This window comes from Lepidothrix coronata, unplaced genomic scaffold, assembly GCF_001604755.1.
Source record: "Lepidothrix coronata isolate B3197 unplaced genomic scaffold, Lepidothrix_coronata-1.0 Scaffold213, whole genome shotgun sequence".
NCBI lineage: Eukaryota > Metazoa > Chordata > Aves > Passeriformes > Pipridae > Lepidothrix > Lepidothrix coronata.
This window is the reverse complement of record NW_016690393.1, coordinates 758798-764107: the sequence shown is the minus strand read 5'-3', so window position 1 is coordinate 764107 and position 5310 is coordinate 758798. Positions and strand designations below refer to the sequence as shown.

Genomic DNA, 5310 nt, shown 5'->3' with positions numbered 1-5310 from the left:
GAGTTATCGACAACCCCCACCTCGTGCAACAGCTAAAAGAGGTCACCAGCAGCAAATCATTGCTGTGAAATCACTGCTGGAGAACACAGCTGTCTGTGTTAATTTAAAATAAAGATCAGAACAGACCCTGGTTAAGGAGCCTCTACAGAAGTTGTAATGAGAAGCAGAAAACAGATATTCTTCACAAATGCCACAAGGGAAGTGAATAATATTTTAGTGTTACTATTTTACATAGTAAATAGTAAATACTGACTCAGTAATCTATATTCTCTTGCACCTTGCCAGGAGAGGCAGGAAAACTTCTGTGATGTTTGGTTTTTTTTTTTAAATCTCAGTGTTAAGTCCATTAAGACTCACACGTTATTTTAATTTCCAAAAGATGCTGTCTCATCAGTGTCCAGCATTCCTGCAGCTGGGATGTTGGAACCTGGGGTCAGAAACCCAAAGAGTGCCTGGTTCTGTGGCAAGCACAGAGTAAACAGTCATGGCTATTAACCCTTTCCCTCAGTTCCAAAGAGGTTAAGGAAGCTCAAGGATCATGGTTAGTCACAGGTTCAGCAGAGCAGCCTCTCCTACTGTAACCAGGTCTCAGGAATGCTCCTACTTCCCCTTCTCCCCCATCCCCATCCCACCAGTTCTCCACTAAAACCAGTGACACAAAAAACCCTCCCAATACACACAACAACTGGATTCTTTGAACGGGAAAAGACAATCCCAAGGGTTTCAGCATTTCTAAACAAGTCCACTGCACAAAACACCGCGTGGCCACCAGCACGAGGGGGCTGCCTACAGGAGCCAGACCCCTCTGCACCAGCACGTCTGATCCCTGCAAACCCCACAGCACTCCCATGTGATCCCAGCAAACCCCACAGCCCCCCCAGTGTGGTCCCAGCAAACCCCACAATGTGATGTCAGCAAATCCCACAGCCCCCCCAGTGTGGTCCCAGCAAACCCCACAGCCCCTCCAGCAGCACTTCCCGCCAGGTGTTCTCGTTAAAGGCAAACACAACAAGTTTTACATAAAATCAAGTGGCAGCAGCCCAGTATTCCTGGTTTCCTATTTCATTTCCAACCCACACCGTGACTAAAGGTCTCCCCAGACCCCTGATGTGACAAGGCAGTTTTGAAGGCAGATAATCCGAGGTGGGTGAGGCTGCTCCAGCACGCCGGGAAATCCGCAGCGGAGCTGGCAGAGCTCCCCTGGAAGAGCTGATCAATAGTTCAAATCCATATCGTATCAAAAAGGCAGAGGAGACTCACACAAAGCCAGTCCAGCCGTTATTTAGGGCTCCCAGCCCAGCCCGGCCCGGCATCCCTGCGGAACGTGTGCCCGGCACGGGGGCAGGCGACGCGGCTCCCGACTGCCATCGTGCCCCCCAGAGCGCAAACACGGGGCAAATAAACCCCAAACCAAAGGAATCAAACCACCCCGGGGGTGGGAGCCCGCTGGAACGATCCCGGAGCTGCCGCAGCCGGCGCTGGCTCCAACCCCGGAGCTGCCGCAGGACAGGGAGCCGCAAATCCCAGCGTTCCCGATGGATTCCAGCCTGGAATGACACGATGGGTTCCAGCCTGCTGAGGAATGGCACGTGCCAAAGGATCCGCCCGCTGCTCCTCCGGGGTGAGCCGTGCCTGGAAAGGGGCAAAGCGTTCCCAGCCGGAGTGGGAGGGGAGAGGGGGGCCCGGTCTGGGACTGGGAAGGATTATTTTGATCAAAAATCCTTCCAGATTGTTTAGTTCGTGAGGGGGTTTTCTGCCTCAGAAAACAAATATTAAAATTATTATCATGCTCAAATTAATTCTTATAACGGAATAATAGGACTACTATTATTATTTTTGTTGTTGCTGTTGTTATAAAATTACTATTGTGGTTAAAAATGGTGTTATAATTAAAAAATAGCATTATTATTAAAATCAGTGTTATGGTTAAAATTAGTATGATACAAGTTATTATGATAATAGAAATCATTAAGTACTGCATTAAATTATTAATGCACCTACCCCTGCTAGAATAACTCCCTGGTGGGAGTGTTGAGGTGAAGGGGGGGCTGGGGATAGTTGTGGGTATTGAGGGTGGAAGATTTTTTTCTGATGGAACTATAGGACAGACCTGGGTTATTAATCACTGTATCATTAAAATCCAGCTCCTCAACCACTTTTTAACCCTTAACACAGATTCACTGGGGTTGGAAAAGGCCTCCAAGTCCACCCTGTGCCTGATGGAAGTCACAGGAATGTTCCCTAAGTATAATACTGCATTTATTAATTGCTGATCCACGGGCCATCAAGAGACTTTCTTCCTTTTTTTGCAAACGACCTGCCAGTATTTCAAAGGCTGTGTTTTGAAATACTTCGGCTAAACTGGAAAATTAATATACATTTAATTCGGATCAGGGTTTTAGCTCATTATGTGGTAAATACGGTCCCAGTGGTCACCAGAGCAGTGAGCAAATGCAGAGTCAGCACTGCCACGGGTAGGGACTGACTTCAGCTGAGTCCATGGCTTGGAAATAACTTGGAATATCATAAAATGTTCAACATTATGAACATACACTGCTGAGCCCTGGCTTTAGCAGGCCTGATGGAGAGCAGGATCCTGGGGTCATTCCCATGTTGTTAACACCCCCAAAGACCAGGACACAAGTGCTCCTTATCCCATTATTGCTTAGCAAACTACATGACAGGTTTTATCCATAACTATAAAAATATATGTGCACTTCATACTTGGGGCACTTTAAAATGCCATTAATAAGTATCTCAGCTAAATTTATAAACAAAGGGCAGCTCCCCTTAGTGCCCACATCTATCCCAGTTCAGTAAGGAGTGATCTCCAGGGGAAAAAGCAATCCTTCTACACAGGAGATGGAAAACACAGCCAGTGATAAGACATTTATATCAGATAAAATATCTGCTTTGCTATCAAACCAGAGAGGCTGACAACTCACCCCGAGCACCATTTGTCAAAACATTATTACTGCACCATTTTGCATTTTACTTCTAACTTTCAGCTTTGTTCTGACAAGCAGATGAAGACCTTTTGTTCCCAAACCATGAGACAACCAGAAGATAAATGAGGTTAAGAGGTAATGAGGTATGTGGCCTCCACAGACTCTTCACCTGGACCTCTTCTGCTCCGAATTTTTCTCCCTTTAAAGCAACCTGCACCACCACCACTGCCCGTTGGGGCAACTTCCCCAAGCCCACGGGGTCATTCCCGAGTGACAGGCTCTTCATTAGCAAAGCAGCATTATATCATACAACAAAAATGCAACTGTGACCTGAGGAACACACCCTGGGAGCCAAACTTCAGCACCTGCAGCGCTGATCTGATACACCAGCATTTGCAGTTTGGACATACTGAGGGTTATCTTACAAGAAACTTTGTTAAAGACGCCCAAAATTCAGTGTTTGGGAAGAAGCAGCCAGCTGGAGAAGTCCCTCTGAAGTGTTTCACACTGGGACAGTGCCAGCCCTGCTCCAGCACAGAGATGGGACCGTTCCTTTGTAGAAACACGGAATCACTGAGGTTGGAAAAGCCCTCTGAGATCATCGAGTCCAACCATCCCTCAGCACTGCCAAGGCCACGCTGACCCCTGTCCCCAAGTGCCACATCCCCAGGGTTTTTAAATCCCTCCAGGGATGGGGATTCCACCCCTGCCCTGGGCAGCTGTGCCAGGGCTGGACAACCCTCTGGGTGAAGAAGTTTTCCCTAATATCCAACCTAAACCTCCCCTGGCACAACTTGAGGGCGTTTCTTCTTGTCCTGTTGCTTATTCCCTGGGAGAAGAGACCACCAGCTCCCCCCTCCTGTCAGGGAGCTGCAGAGAGCAAGGAGGTCCCCCCTGAGCCTCCTTTTCTCCAGGTTTTTCCCCTCCCTGCTCTCCGAAGTACAGCTTCCCACTCCCAGCTGTGACTATCCCTGTGTCACCTCAACCACGGTGACGTGGAAAACCATCCCCAAAAATGGGGAACAGAAAGCCCCATTCCCAGACCCCCTGTGCTCACCCACCCAAGCCTTGCCACCTCCCATGGACCTCTCCAGCTGCTCCCACACCCTCGTGGGCTCTCTCCCACTCTGCCCAAAAGTGCCTCAGGATTTCTCCAGCTCATAATAAACCTGCCTCAGACACAATTTCCATGGGGGGAAACAGAACTTCCATTATCCTTATTCCCAAATACATCATCCAAAAGCTAAAAGTTAAGCAGAAAGGTATGAAAACAAACAAGTTTTCATTGACACTGAAGCACAAATTGTTTCTTTTCTGGCAGCAGAACAGAATGTCATCCTGGTCCTTGGGAAGACGTGGTCTCCTCTACTCTGGGATAAGGAGAACTCAGTGCCAAATTGGGTTAGCCCAGAATTAAATCTGGCAACACAAACAGAACGAGTTTTGAGGTGTTTCATCCTCCAATCCGAAGAGATATAACAATAAATATGTATGAGTGGGGAAAAGAGGTAGGAAAAGATAAAAATAACCAGAATATTTCCAAATATCAAGGAACAACTCTACAGACAGTCCAGTTGCTCATTTTTTAAACCTCATTCCAAGATGGGAAAACCCTTTGTTCTGTATGGGAGAGCTCTGGGGGGGAAGTGGAAGTGTGTTGGTGACGAGGGAAGGGGATGAGGGAAGGAGGCTCAGCCATGACTGACTCCCGAATTCCCTCCCTGTCATCACTGACTCCACTTGCTGTCACTCTCCATCTGTAAATTATAAAATACTTGTAGGCTCTAATAGGGCTGTCTGAGACCTTCAGCAACCACAAGCATTTCCAGCTTAAAATAAAACCCATGACAGATACACTAATTATTCCAACTGACTCACTATGTTAAAATGTCATTAACTAAAAACAATTAACACTCTGTATCACATATCATTTTCTTAACCGCTACCACGACGCAAATTTTGCCTTTGCATTTGTGTGTGTCCCTCTAATTGGAAAAGTTCAAATGGCATTTTTAGAACAGCTTAGTGGTCATCTGTCCTAAAATTAGTTGAGAAAATTGGTACAAGTGACTGAAGCTCAAAATAGTCGAGGCTGCTGCCAGCACTCAGCGATCCCTGCACAGCGACGGAACGGGAACAGGGAGAGGGGTTTGTCAGGGACTCAAAGTCCTACTGCAGAAGGAAAAGGCTCTGAAATCCCCCAAGCCCATGAGTGATATATTGAAGATATCATTTTGGCCTTGGTTGAACCCACAGGAATCCAAAGGCCCATCCAAGGTCTTCCCCTGGGAACTCCCCAGAGCACCTCAACCCCTCGGAGCAGGGGACGCTCCCCTCGTGTCGCTGGGGATGAAGGGCAGAG

At 47.5% G+C, this 5310-nt stretch overlaps 1 long non-coding RNA gene across 1 annotated transcript; it reads left to right on the top strand.

Moving 5' to 3' along the window:
• Positions 1 to 824: 824 nt before the first annotated feature.
• LOC108506385 lies at positions 825 to 4350 on the top strand. The gene is made up of 3 exons (XR_001877758.1): positions 825 to 1621; positions 3027 to 3091; positions 4270 to 4350. It is a non-coding gene; the product is annotated as an uncharacterized LOC108506385 (long non-coding RNA).
• The last annotated feature ends 960 nt before the right edge of the window (positions 4351 to 5310 follow it).